The 15,904-nt window shown below is 37.2% G+C and overlaps 1 long non-coding RNA gene across 1 annotated transcript in view; it reads right to left on the bottom strand.

Moving 5' to 3' along the window:
• The window catches only part of LOC116087636, a 44,772-nt gene extending 29,460 nt beyond the window's left edge, over positions 1-15,312 (bottom strand). Inside the window, exon 1 of the long non-coding RNA XR_004117531.1 lies at positions 15,241-15,312. This is a non-coding gene — a long non-coding RNA (uncharacterized LOC116087636). The remainder of the gene's footprint in view (positions 1-15,240) is intronic.
• Positions 15,313-15,904: the final 592 nt, after the last annotated feature.

The following is a 15,904-nucleotide window of genomic DNA, read 5'->3' as shown; positions in this document are numbered from 1 at the left end:
AGTAGTTTTAGTGTTCTATACTATCTATTTCTCCCTAATCTTATAAGACAATCTATATTTTAAATTTTCTTTTACTGCATTACTTTATTGTTTTATAATCTCAACTAAAAATTCCTTGCCCAGTTTAATTTACATTCTAAGATAATATTTAAAATCAAATGAGTTGAGCAAGAGTATTGTGCAGTAAAGGTATTCTTTCTCCTTTATTTCCATTTCCCCCTTGTCAGGTTGGCTGCAAACTCTTCTCCCCTATCTATGGCACAGTTCTCATGTGCCTTTTGGTGTTCTGCAAACTAATACTAATTCTTCACCATAAAACCAATTTATTGCACCAACTCTTCAGAAGTCTGAGGAGAGGAGAGGGAGAAATGAAACAATGTTCTCAGAAGCCCTGGCTGGAGTCGTGAGCCACAGTTTATTGTGCCAGGGTTCTATTGATAACATCAGACACACCAATTAAAGTCATTTCCTCTGACTCTATCCCTTAACTCTTTGCTCAAGGAAAAGAAAAACCCTGCAGACAGATTCAGATGAAACTCTGCTGAAACAGTGCTGTAATCCCAGGAGCTGCCTTCCTGACTCTGTCTTTTGCTTCCCCTTAATTTGTCCTTAGGGACACGTTTCTCAGGGTCATTAGAACTCTTGCTGCAAAGCTCCTGTAATAAGTTTCCTTTCTTCAGTGAAAATGTATATAACTAGCAATTGCACCATTTCTCTACTTATTTGCTAATTGTGCTCATTATTGGTAGAGGTTACTTTGGTGATCTGAGTGTACAGCATATATTTCCTTCCTCAAACTTTTGGTTCTCATATCTCTGCCCCCACCAATCTCAATTCACTAATATTTTATTATACTTAAATTTTAATTAATTAAATTTATCTAAACATAGACTCTTATCAAATATCTTTGTGCCTTTTAAAACACTGTGTACCTATCTTATTTAGTAAAGAACTGGGAAGGCCAGGAAACACTGCAGAAAATGTTTAGCTATGGAGATGAATGAAAGGCATGTGCTATAATGAAAGATGTTAAATATTAAAATATATTCTAAACCAAAAATTCTTTCTATTTTGATTTTAAATTGGTAAGCATCTTAAGCTCAGCATAAGATTAGTGAGCAATACTACATTTGTAATGTTTCCACTAAGTTATTAATGAAATTCTATTTAAACCACAAGCTGATGACTCATATTCTTCATAGACATTGATGTGAAGACACTGCAAAATTGTTTTTAATGCAGTAGAAAATTGAGTTTCAATCCTAGCTTTGCCAGTTACAAGTCATGATATGGACATGTTACTTGATTACTCTGTAAAATGAATACTGTTGTGAGAATAAATTGAGTGGGTAAAGTTATTACATTGATCATGCATAGATGGTACCTAATATCCAGTACAATAGCTTTTTGTTGTTTTGTAGGTTATTCAAGATAAAAAATTACATTTTTTTTTAAAAGACTAACTTCCAAAGGGAGTGCTTTGACCCAGGGACTCAGGTGAGATCACCATTTTCTCTCAGGTGACTTTCTAAGACAGGACCAGCCAGGAGGCACAGGCCTCACAAGTCCCAGGGAAACTAGGACAGGATCCTTCTACATCCATCTACACCTAGGAAGGAAAGCAGATCCACAGCCCTCTCTGCACCTTTCCCAAAAGAGGAGAGCCTGTCTCCAGGGTGTGTTCTGACACCAAGACTCAGGAGGGACAACTGATCCACAGCTATCTGCACAGGGGTTTTACCAGAGGAGAGCTGATCTCCCAGAAGTGCTGACACGGGTGTACAGGCCCACAGGAGGAACAAGCTCCAGTCAGAGACAGCAAGAACATCTAACACCAGAGATCAACAGATGGCGAAAGGCAAATGCAAGAATCTTACCAACAGAAAACAAGACTACTTGGCTTCATCAGAACCTAGTACACCCTCCACAGCAAGTCCTGGATAGCCCAAAATACCAGAAAGGAAAATTTGGATCTAAAATCATATCTCACCATGGTGATAGAGGAATTTAAGAAGGAGTGAATAACTCCCTTAAAGAAATACAGGAGAACACAGGTAAACAGGTTCAAGCCTGTAAAAAAGAAACACAAAAATTCCTTAAAGAGTTACAGGAAAGCACAACCAAACAGGTGAAGGAATTGAACAAAACCATCCAGGACCTAAAATTGAAAGTGGAAACAGTTAAGAAATCACAAAGAAAGAGAGAGACAACTCTGGAGATAGAAATCCTAGGAAAGAAGTCAGGAACTATAGATGCAATCACCAACAGAATACAAGAGATAGAAGAGAGCATCTCAGAAGATACCATAGAAAACAATGACACAACAGTCAAAGAAAACACAAAATGCAAAATGTTCCGAACCCAAAACATCCAGGAAATCCAGGACACAATGAGAAGACCAAACCTAAGGATAAAAGGTATAAAAGAAAGTGAAGACCTCCAAATTAAAGGGCCAGTAAATATCTTCAACAAAATTATAGAAGAAAACTTCCCTAACCTAAAGAAAGAGATGACCGTGAACATACAAGAAGCCTATAGAACTCCAAATAGACTGGACCAGAGAAGAAATCCATCCACATAATAGACAAAACACCAAATGCACAAAACAAAGAAAAAATATTAAAAGCAGTAAGGGAAAAAGGTCAAGTAACATATAAAGGCAGACCTATCAGAATTATACCAGACTTCTTGCAAGAGACTATGAAAGCCAGAAGAACATGGGTTGATGTTATACAGACCCTAGGAGAACAATAATGCCAGCCCAGGCTACTATACTTAGTAGAACTCTCAATTACCATAGATGGAGAAACCTCAGTATTCCATGACAAAAATTTACACATAATATTTCCACAAGTCCAGGCCTTCAAAGGGTAATGAATGGAAAAGTCCAACACAAGGAGGTAAACTACATCCTAGAAAAAGCAAGAAAGTAATCTTCCAACAAACCTAAAAGAAGAAAGCCACATGAACAGAATTCCAGTTTTAACAAAAATAACAGGAAGCAACAATTACTTTTCCTTAATATCTATTAATATAAATGGACTCAATTCCCCAATAAAAAAACATAGACTAGCAGACTGGGTATGTGAACATGACCCAACATTTTGTTGCATACAGGAAAGCCACCTTAGTGACAAAGACAGACATTACCTCAGAATAAAAGGCTGAAAAACAATTTTCCAAGCCAACGATCACAAGAAAAAAGCTGGAGTAGCCATCCTAATATCTAATAAAATCGACTTTCACCATAAAGTGATCAAAAAACATAAGGAGGAACACTTCATACTCATCAAAGTTATGATCTACCAAGACGAACTCTCAATTATGAACCTCTATACTCTATATTCTATGTAATGCAAGGGCATCTACATTCATAAAAGAAATTACTTAAGCTCAAAGCACACATTGCACTGTACACAATAATAGAGGAACATTTCAACACCCCACTCTCTGCAATGGACAGATCATGGAAACAGAAACTAAACAAAGACACAGTGAAACTAACAAAAGTTATGAAGGAGATGATTTAACAGATATGAATAAAACTTTTATCCTAAAACAAAAGGATATACCTTCTCAGCTCCTCATGGTACCTTCTCCAAAATTGACCATATACTTGGTCACAAATCAAGCCTCAACAGATACAAGAAAATTGAAATAATTCCTTGCATCCTATCAGATCACCAAGGACTAATGTTGCTCCTCAATAACAACATAAACAATAGAAAGCCCACACACACATGGATGCTTAAAACACTCTACTCAATGATAACTTAGTCAAGGAAAAAATAAAGAAAGAAATTAAAGACTTTCTAGACTTTAATGAAAATGAAGCCATAACATACCCAACCTTATGGATGACACAATGAAAGCAGTGCTAAGAGGAAAACTAATAGCTTTAAGTGCCTCCAAAAAGACACTGGAGAGTGCATTCATCAGCAATTGACAGCATATCTGAAAGCTTTAGAACAAAAAGAAGCAAATTCACCCAAGAGGAGTCAAAGGCAGGAAATAATCAAACTCAGAGCTGAAATCAACCCAATAGAAACAAAAAGAACTATACAAAGAATCAACCAAACCAGGAGCTGGTTCTTTGAGAAAATCAACAAAGTAGAAAAACCCTTAGCCAGACTAACTAGGGGGCACAGAGACAGTTTCCTAATTAACAAGATCAGAAATGAAAAGAGAGACATAACAGACACTGAGGAAATGCAAAAAATCATGGGATCCTACTACAAAAGCCTATACTCAACAAAACTGGAAAACTGGATGAAATGGACAATTTTCTAGATACATACCAGGTACCAATGTTAAATCAAGATCAGATCAACAATCTAAACAGTCCCATATCAGCTAATGAAATAGAAACATTCATTAATAGTCTCCCAACCAAAAAAAGCCCAGGACCAGATGGGTTTAGTGCAGAGTTTTATCAAACCTTCAAAGAAGACCTAATACCAATATTCCTCAAACTATTCCACAAAATAGAAACAAAAGGTATTCTACCCAATTCATTCTATGAAGCCAAAATTTCTCTTATACCTAAACCACACAAAGACCTAACAAAGAGAAAAAACTTCAGACCAATTTCCTTTATGAATATCGATGCAAAAATACTCAATAAAATTCTTGCAAACTGAATCCAATAACATCGAAATGATCATCCATCATGATCAAGTAGGCTTCATCCCAGGAATGTAGGGATGGTTCAGTACATGGAAATCCATCAATGTAATTCACTATATAAACAAATTCAAAGAAATAAAACATATGATCATCTCATTAGATGCTGAGAAAGCATTTGACAAAATCATCATCCCTTTATGATAAAAGTCTTGGAAAGATCAGGAATTCAAGGCCCATATTTAAACATAGTAAAAGCAATATACAGCAAACCAAGTCAACATCAAACTAAATGGAGAGAAACTTGAAGCAATCCCACTAAAATCAAGGACTAGACAAGGCTGCCCACTCTCTCTCTACCTATTCAATATTGTACTTGAAATCCTAGCCAGATCAATTAGACAACAAAAGGAGACCAAAGGGATACGAAATAGAAAGGAAGTAGTCAAATTATCACTAGTTGCTGATGATAGTATTAAGTGATCCCAAAACTTCCACCAGAGAGTTCCTAAACCTGATACACAACTTCAGCAAAGTAGCTGGACATAGAATTAAGTCAAACAAATCAGTGGCCTTCCTCTACACAAAGAATAAACAGGCTGAGAAACAAATTAGGGAAACAACACCCTTTACAATAGTCACAAATAATATAAAAATACCGTGGTGTGACTCTAACTAAGCAAATGAAATATCTGTTTGAGAAGACCTTCAAGTCTCTGAAGAAGGAAATTGAAAAATTCTCAGAAGATGGAAAGATCTCCCATGCTCGTGAATTGGCAGCATTAAAATCGTAAACATGGCCATCTTGCCAAGAGCAATCTACAGATTCAATGCAATCCCCATCAAAATTCCAAGTCAATTATTCACAGACATAGAAAGGACAATTTCTAAATTCATCTGGAATAACAAAAAACCACAGGATATCGAAAACTATTCTCAACATTAGAAGAACCTCTGGTGGAATCACCATCCCTGACTTTAAGCTGTATTACAGAGCAATTGTGACAAAAACTGCATGGTATTGGTACAGTGACAGACAGGTAGATGAATGGAATAGAATTGAAGACCCAGAAATGAACTCACACACCTATGGTCACTGGATCTTTGACAAAGGAGCTAAAACCTTCCAGTGGAAAAAAAGACAGAATTTTCAACAAATGGTGCTGGCTCAACTGGTAGTTAGCATGTAGAAGAATGCAAATCGATCCATTCTTATCTCCTTGTACAAAGCTCAAGTCCAAGTGGATCAAGGACCTCCACATAAAACCAGATACACTGAAACTAATAGAAAAGAAAGTGGGGAAGAGCCTTGAGCACATGGGCACAGGGGAAAATTTCCTGAACAGAACACCAATAACTTATGCTCTAAGATCAAGAAATGACAAATGAGACATCATAAAATTGCAAAGCTTCTTTAAGGCAAAAGACACTGTCAAAAGGACAAAACAGCAACCAACAAATTGGGAAATATCTTTACCAATCCTATATCTGATAAAGGGCTAATATCCAATATATACAAAGACTTCAAGAAGTTAGACTCCAGAGAGCCAAATAACCCTATTAAAAATGGGGTACAGAGCTAAACAAAAATTCTCAACTGATGAATACTGAATGGCTTAGAAGCACCTAAAGAAATGTCCAACATCCTTAGTCATCAGGGAAATGCAAATCAAAACAACCCTGAGATTACACCTCACACCAGTCAGAATGGCTAGGATAAAAATCTCAGGTGAAAGCAGATGCTGGAGAGGTTGTGGAGAAAGAGGAACACTCCTTCATTGCTAGTGGGACTGCAAGCTGGTACAACCACTCTAGAAATCAGTTTGGCAGTTCCTCCAGAAATTGGACATAGTACTATGAGAGGACCCAGCTATACCACTCCTGGGCATATATCCAGAAGATGCTCCAACATGTAACAAGGACACATACTCCACTATGTTCATAGCAGCCTTATTTATAATAGCCAGAAACTGGAAACAACCTAGATAGATGTCCCTCAACAGAGGAATGGATACAGAAAATGTGGTACATTTACACAATGGAGTACTACTCAGCTATTAAAAACAATGAATTTATGAAATTCTTAGGGAAATGGATTGATCTGGAGAATATCATCCTGAGTGAGGTAACCCAATCACATGGTATGCACTCTCGGATAATTGGATATTAGCCTAGAAGATCGGAATACACAAAGTACAATCCACAAACCACAAGAAATTCATGAAGAAGGAAGACCAAAGTGTGGATGCTTCATTCATTCTTAAAAGAGGGATGAAAATACCCATGGGAGGAGTTGCAGAAACTATGGTTTAGAGCCTGAAGGAAGGAAAATCCAGAAACTGCTCTACCTGGGAATCCTTCCCATATTCAATTATCAAATCCCGACACTATTGTGGATGCCAGCAAGTGCTGGATGACAGGAGCCTGATATAGCTGTCTCCTGAGAGGCTCTGACAGTACCCAACTAATACAGAAGTAGAGGCTCACAGCCACCCATTGGACTGAGTACAGGGTCCTCAGTGAAGGAGCTAGAGAAAGGACCCAAGGAGCTGAAGGGTTTGCAGCCCCTTAAGACTAACAACAATATGAACTAACTAGTACCCTCAGAGCTCCCAGGCACTAAACCACCAACCAAAGAGTACACATGGTGGTACTAATGGCTCCAGCAGCATATGTAGCAGAGGATGACCAAGTCAGTCATCAATGAAAATCAAGAAATTGAGAGAGGCCCTAGACCCTGTGAAGGTTCTATGCCCCAGTGTAGGGAAATACCAGTGCCAGGAAGCAGGAGAGGGTAGGTTGGTGAGCAGGGAGAAGGGGGAGGGAACACGTTTTTTTTTGTTGTTGTTTTGTTTTGTTTTTGTTTTTATTTATTTTATTTTTTATTTTTTATTTTTTTATTTTTTGAGAGGGGAAACTGAGAAAGGAGATATCATATGACATGTAAATAAAGAAAATATCTAATTTTAAAAAAATACTAACTTCCCAGTAAGCATAAACTCTGTAAGATTTATATAGAATTTATTATTGCAAAATTATTTTTCTCTTACAATCCATCTAATTATTGTATGTAAAGAAGATGTCAGACCCTCTACCAAGTAATAATTAAATGATCTAAACATTTGAGAGCAATACTCGATAATAATTCTCACTTTATATTAAACTTGTCAAACACATGACAATGGATAACTTTAAATAATGTCAAATTTTCAACTATGGGAAATCTTACAGTAAAGGAATGTATGTGGGAAATATCTGGACAGGAATAATGGAGAGTTTGGGTTGAGAATAAATAAGCTTAACTCTACTACTATATCAATAAACATTTATCTCTTGATGTTTTCTTAATGAAAATAATTTAGTTCTCTTAAACAACAGTGGTTTTGTTAGTAACACAATTCTTTGAGATGTATTAAATACTAAACATAGCAAGCAAGTTCAGTCCCGTGTTTTCCAAAGTAATAAATGTAGGTTGAGTTGAGTCAATTGCAAATGAATGGTGGTGTGGATATTTCTCTCTTATAGAACTAATGAATACTTATTTAAACATTTGTCCATTCTTATTTTATGTGGATGGGTAATTTGTTTGCTCGTATGTGCAGTAGCTGGGGAGTCCACACAAGGGCATAGAAATATCTGGAGCTGGAGTTTGTGAATTGTGGGTGCTAAGAACCAAACCAGGGTCCTCTGAAGAACAAGTGGCCTTAACAGTTAAACGGTCTTTACAACACATGACATAGGAGACTTTTAAAAGCTGCCTTAGTTAGTAATAGAACACCCAATGGACAGCTATTTAGAGGAAATAAGATGTCTATACCATAATGAAGTATACACTCCATGTTGTCCAGATTGAGAAACTGATTTTAGTTATGAATGAAAGCACAGTATGTGGCAGAGGCCAATACGTGTACTTTGCCACAGCAGAGCAGCAATATTGAATTTAATTAATTAATTATTTAATTAATTAATTTACATGTCAAATGTTGTCACCCTTCCCAGTCTTCTCTCCATGAGCACCATACCCCATTCCCTTCACCTCTAAGAGGGTTCTACCCCACCCACCCATTCCCATCTCACCTCTCTAACACCCCCATTATCTGGGGGCATCGATTATATGGGGCATCAAGCCTCCAGAGGACCAAGTGTATCGCCTTCTATTGATACCAGATAAGGAAGTCCTTTTCTTCATCCCCGCCTTCTCTCAGTTTCTCCTTTGACCCTTTCCTTTGGCCCTGATGACCTAGCTCAGCATCCTGGGGATTGATAGCAAGAATACCACTAAAGTAAAACAGGAGGCTGTGTCTCTGTCTCTTTGACTCTGTCTCTGTCTCTCTCTGTGTCTCTCTCTCTCATACACACACACACACACACACACACACACACACACACACACACACACAAACAATTTTTCTCAAGTCTTGTGTCCTGGACCTGTTAGGAAAAGTGATACAGCTAATTCTCAGTGTTCTTAAGCATGCCGTGAGGAGAATGAAAGGGCATCTCATCAGCAACTGGTACCCACAAGTGGACCCTCCTTTGCCTTTAGAATGCTGACATAGTAGTGGTTCACAGACATTTAAAATGATCTCAATAATTTATTTTTAAAACTCAAATAGACTTTTAATGTATATTTTGTCATGGACTTAAATAATGAGAAAGTACTCTTTAGTCAGATGTTGTAAGGCACATTCTCTAAATCCTATAAATTTAATTACGTCTCAAGAAATTAGTCTAAAGTATTTAACATATATTTGGCAGAACATATGGGGTCAATGCGAATGACTAATATTTTAGGTATTTTAAATGTTTCTCTTCCTAAAACTTCACGTTTGAAAGACCTCATATTTCATCTTTGTTAAAATAAAATTAAAAAGGCAATATAGACATAGTAATTAAATGTATTATTTCACTTTATTTTCCTGGAAGCGTAGGTCAAGACAGGTTGCATTGCATTTTTTTCTGTAATGTTAGTTTTTGCTTAGCATTCAATTAAAATTTTATTAAACATATCTATAGTGCTTGCGTGTGTGTACATCTGTGTGTATATATGTGAACGGCAGACTCAGTAAGTCGGGTTTATTGTTAAGACAGAGAATTATTATTCTCATTGATTAAACATGAAAGCTCAAGAATTATGGTTTAATATATAATATAAATATATACCTAACTTGTAGCCTAAATTGGTTATTTGAATTATGAGTTGAAATACCATATACTAGCTGTTTTTCATTCAATGTAAGTCTTGTTTTAAGACTTGAAATTCAATGTTGTTTGTTTGTTTATCTATTTAACTAGCTAGCTAGAAGCTAAACTCGCCACTGAATTGCTAGTAAAATTTTGTATCAGTAGTCTTCCTGTTTAGGCCTTTTCAGAAAGCTTGACACAGAAAATACTTATTAAATATTAACAATTTAAATTGTGCTTTGTTGGTTCTATGGGGAAGTTCTTATAGTATACTAATGGTTGAGTTTATAGAGCAAGACTAAAGTTTAAGTGTCTGACAGGTGTTTGTACTTGAAAGATGACCACCACACTGCTCCTAAAGGTATACAAAAGAATTATTAGAAAGTAACACCATATCTATGCAAGAATATGGCCAAGGCCTAGTAGAGAAGCAAGCATTACATGCCATGGCAGACATAATGTTCAAGACTGATGATGTTCCCTCCGGCTTTCTGGAATGATCTTAAGATAACCTGTATAAATGCCTTCTCTTCAGCTAATGAAACAGGATGATATGCCAATTGAGACTTTTTTATTATGAACAACTTGTGTTATTCCACTACATTTAGGAACAACTGAAAATTGAATATACCTGATCTGAAGTAGATTTGTTTCCTTCATATCTAGGGCTGTAATTATTAAAATTTCAAATTAGTTGAACTGTGTTTTGTGTATATACGATTTGAGAGGATGTTCAATATAGTAAGTGTAAGAGTGTCTCTGTGAATACAGACGATTAACACAAAAATCTAAAGTAGTGGAACAGAATTCTCACATATCTAAATCACTCTAGTAATTTTGATGATAATTGCAAATGTCCAAAATATAGGGAATACTGCACTATTCAAAGTAATAATGAACCTCCATATCTAGACTTCATGGATTCTACATCAAAATTTAGCTGCATTGTTTTAATCACATCTAATAATATGTGTTGCATTGTATAAGCAACTTCCTGTCTTTTTACTTGTTTCAAAATAAATTGCCATGATTAGTACTCTTTTAAAATGCTTTAGCATACACATGGTTAACTAGAGAGCAATAGAATTATGTAAATACTTTTAGGGGAGTAATTTTAATACAATTAAAGGTACAGATCTTAAATATAACATTGAATGATTAAATGAATAAAGATATAACACTATTAAAAATGGGGTACAGAGCTAACAAGGGACTCTGAACTGAGGAATATCAAATGGCTGAGAAGCACCTAAAGAAATGTTCAACATCTTTAGTCATCAGGGAAATGCAAATCAAAATGACCCTGAGATTCCACCTCATACCAATAAGAATGGCTAAGATAAAAAATTCAGGTGAGAGCAGATGTTGGTGAGGATGTGGGGAAAGAAGAACATTCCTCCATAGTCCAGGATTGCAAGCTGGTACATCTACTCTGGAAATCAATCTGGTGATTCCTCTGAAAACTGGAAAAAGTTCTACCTGAAGACCCAGCTATAGCACTTCTGGGCATATACCCAAAGGATGTTCCAACATATAATAAGGACAATATAATAAGAACATATGCTCCACTACGTTCATAGCATCCTTATTTATAATAGACAGAAGCTAGAAACAACACACATGTCCCTCAGAGTAAGAATTGATACAGAAAATGTGGTATATTTATACAATGGAATACTACACAACCATTAAAATTTACGACTTAATGAATTTTGCAGGCAAATGGATGGAACTAGAAAATATCACCCTGAGTGAGGTAACCCAGATAAAAGAACATACATGGTATGCACTCACTAATAAGTGGACATTAACCCAAAAGCTCAGAATACCCACAATAGAACTCACAGACCATATGCAGGTTTAGAAGAAGGAAGACCAAAGCATGGATGCCACAATCTTACTTAGAAGGGCAAATAAAATAGACATAGGAGATACTGGGTGAGAAGGAAGCATGAACCTGAAAGGGAGAGAGGAGGGGGAGGGAAAGGTGAGCAGGATCAGATAGTGGAAGAAATATGAGAGAAGTACAGAGGGTCAGGAAAATGAGTAGAAACATGTATCAGTGGGGGAGTAGGGAACTGGGGGTAGCCACTAGAAAGTCCCAAGTGCCAGGAACATCCCAGGATGAGAAGTTCCCAGGACCCAGCAGGGATGACATTAGCCAAAATACCCAACAAAGAGGAGATAGAACCTGTAGAATCCACCTCCAGTAGATAGGCATGGCCTCTAGTTGAGGGATGGAGCCACCCACTCATCTCAAGAATTTTAACCCAGAATTGTTCATATCTAAAAGGAATACAGAAACAGAAAATGGAGCAAAGACTGAAGCTATAGCCATCTAGACACCCCAGTTAGGAATCCATCCCACCTGTAGACACCAAATCCGGATTCTATTGCTGATGCCAAGAAGTGATTGCTGACAGGAGCCTAATATCGCTGTCTCCTGAGAGGCTTTGCCAGCACCTGACCAATACAGGTACAGATTCTCACCGCCAGCTATCAGACTGAACCTGGAGAACCCAGTGGAAGAATTAGGAGAAGGACTGAAGGAGCTGAAGGGGTTTGCAATCCCGTAGGAAGAACAACAATATCAACTAACGACCACCCAGAGGTCCCAGGGACTAAACCACCAACCAAAATACACATGGGGGCACCCACGGCTCCATCTGCATAAATAGCAGAGGACTGGCTTATTTGGCATCAATGGGAAGGGAGCCCCTTGGTCCCGTGGGGGCTTGATACCCCAGTATAAGGGATGCTACAGAAGTGAAGAAGGAATAGTGGGTGAGTGGGGAAATTCCCTCATAGAGGCAAAGGGGAGGGTTATTGGATGGGGATGTGGATGGGTAACTTAGAAGGGGGACAACATTTGAAATGTAAATAAAACAAACAATAAAACTCAAATAATCAATAGAATGTCTTATATGAAAACACTATAAAATATGAAAAATATGTTTAATGTGGATAGTGAAGACAGTAGTTATTCAATTCATCCAATTTGGCAAATTTCAATACAAACTGTAAGAGGTAGTTTTAGCAGGGACCAGAGTACTATGTCCTGGGATATTAGTTATCTATATCAATGTTTTGTTAGAGTTAGAGGGTGTTATATAGAACACATCATATAAACCAAAGCTATTCTCTAAGCAATACAAAATGTAGGAAGTAAAGAAAATGTCATCTATATTGACTATCTATCTACCTATGAACCCTCTATCCATATAATTATTATTATATTTGATATCTATACATATACACAGAGAGATATCTACTACTGTTTCTTCAAATTATTCAGGCATAGACATATGCATTCTGTGTGTGTGCCTCTGTGCTCTCTCTCTCTGTGTATGTGTACATGCACATGGGCACGTACATGCATGTTGCCATATGATTAAGGAAATGTGAGAAGTACCAATCTTAAAATTGTCCAAATCCACTAGTACATCGAAATAATGAAAAGACAAGAGTCTCTTAGACAGAAATCCAAGAAATGTGTTCTTGTGTGGTAACCATACCTAACATGTAGAACATCTATTTTCAAGTTAAAATGATACTGCTACAGGTTTTTCTGTAGCTTATTTCCCTGAAATGATTTAGCAAAGGAAACCTCTGCTCCACAGTCACTGCCTCACGTGCACCCTTGTCCATTATACTTGTATTAGTCAAGTTCTCTAGAGTAGCAGGACTTATAGAATGAGTTAGTGCATGCCTGCACAAGTGCATGTATGTTTGTGTGTGTGTGTGTGTGTGTGTGTGTGTGTGTGAGAGAGAGAGAGAGAGAGAGAGAGAGAGAGAGAGAGGGTCTTCAGAATAGCCTAGAATCCTAAAAAAGTAGGCTCTTACACCAGTGAAAAATGGACTTCCTAGCAAGAGTGAGAACAAGCAGGCACAGCAGTCAAACTCCCTTCTTCCTCGTTTTTCACATATGATTCCATCTGAAGGTGTGGCCCAGATTAAAGGCACATCTTCCTACCTCAAAGACCTGGATTAGAAGTGGGTCTTCCCACTTCAAATGACTTAGTTAAGAAAAGAAACCCATCACAGGTGATCTCAGGATTTGGATTTTAGTTAATTCCAGATGTAGTCAAGTTGACAACCGAGATTAGCTGTCACGATATTATATGCGAATCACAAAACTGCAGTGTACTAATAATCTCATCAGTGGTCACAAATAATTCACTCACCTCAAAGTTCTCTAGACTTCCATGCTACAGCTTTGATTATCAGTATTATTGTGAGTTTTTAGAATGTTTCATAAATATGTGTTCCTTTAATTGACATTTAAATAATGCTATTTTGAGACTATGTGGTAGTTTTTCTTTTTGTTTTTCTTTTTTTCAGTTTTCAAAATGCACATGTGATTGTGTGTGTGTGTGTGTTTATGTGTGTGTGTGTGTGTGTGTTTGTCTGTGTGTGTGGATGTGAATGTTATGTGTGACTGCAGTTGTCTTTGGAGATTGAAAGAGGGAGTTGTGTCCTTTGAAGCTGAAGTTCCAGGCAGTAGTGCGCTGCTCATTGTGAGTGCTGACAACTAACTTCATGTCCTGAGCCATCTTTTCAGCCCCAAATACATATCCCAATAATTCCTTTTCTTTTTATAGATCACCTGTTAATCTGGATTGTAGTGTTACTTGCTAATCTGGAATTTACTGTGTAGGTCAGGCTAAGTTTGAGTCACAGAAATCTGCCAGTCTTTGTATCCCAAGTGTGTGTGTGTACTGCCATGTCTAATTTTATAAAGCAAAAGTGAAGACAGAGGTAGGTTAATATATAATATTATCGTTTGAATATAAAATGTGTCAGGTTTGAATACCTGTTCCCCATCTGTTAGCCCTGATTTGGAATGTTCTGGAATCTCTAAGAGATAGAGCTTTGATAGAAATGAATCATTTGGGTGGGTCTCAATACTTTAGAATATGGCTCCTCTTTCCTGTCTGTCTATGGTTAACCTGTGACCACCCACTTTACATCCTTGCCTTACCTGTCATGATCAGCACTCTCTCTCTCTTTTTTTTTTTTGAATTGTAAACCTAAACTAAAACCAAACAGTAGGAAAAACCTCCTTTCTCTCTCGCTACCCCCTGTCTCTCTCTGTGTCTGTGTCTCTCTCTGTCTCTTCTCTCTGTGTGTCTCTGTCTGTCTCTGTCTCTCTCTCTCTTTCTCTTTTGCTGGACAGAGTCTTACTTTGTAGACTACACAACTCTGTTGTTCAATCCATCCTTGAAATCACTGTGTAGCTCAGGCTTCCTTTGAACCCATTAGGAAACTCCTTTGGTTGCCAAAAAGCTAGAAACACAGATACAGTCACCATTCTCAGTTTAAACACACCCTCCCTTTAAGTTGTCTCCTGCTGATACTCGCTCACAGCCCCAATAGAAGTAACCTATCCCCAGAGTTTTTAACTCTAGTCTTTAAGAGCAAGAAAAAGGATACCAGAAGCATTTGTAGGATGCTTGATCCACATAGGATAACAGACTGGATAATATGATGAAAGATATTGGGGAAGACCCAAATCTTAGGCTCTAGAATGGTGCCATAGGACCTGATTCCTTTATTTAGTGAAATACTGATTATTAGCACATCCCAATTCTAAAGTTCTGTTATTCTCAGAATTCTTTGTATAAGTATGATTTATATGTCTTTTATGTATGTGATAACAGCATTTGACACAAAGAACGGCACAAAGAAAGTTTTAATTGCATCTTCTTTTTAACCTAATCAGTAGATGAAGCTAAAATAGACTCATTGGCTCATGTTCTTTCTCTAGTGCTGGCTGTTTTTTATGCTGGTTTTTATGAGTGCGATCAAGTACACATACTAAAAAGTTGATTCCCCAAGAAACATTTAAAGCAAGCAATTATAAGATATTTATATCCAGCTGAGATACCTTTTGCCAAATCCTGTTCTTTTCATATTGTGTTACTGGCTGACCAACTATTCACCAAGCTCTCTGTCTCCCAGTGTGGTGACAGTCACACGGATCAAATGTGTTTTGTCATCAGCCCAGCCATCTGTCTCCTCATCCTACTCTGCTCCTTTTCTATTTATATTCTGAAACTCTTCAACAGAAATTAGAAGTTGAGGAGGAGGAGAAGAT

Source organism: Mastomys coucha, unplaced genomic scaffold, assembly GCF_008632895.1.
Source record: "Mastomys coucha isolate ucsf_1 unplaced genomic scaffold, UCSF_Mcou_1 pScaffold13, whole genome shotgun sequence".
Lineage (NCBI taxonomy): Eukaryota > Metazoa > Chordata > Mammalia > Rodentia > Muridae > Mastomys > Mastomys coucha.
Note: the sequence above shows the minus strand (reverse complement) of the source record. Positions and strands in the feature narration are given on the sequence as shown.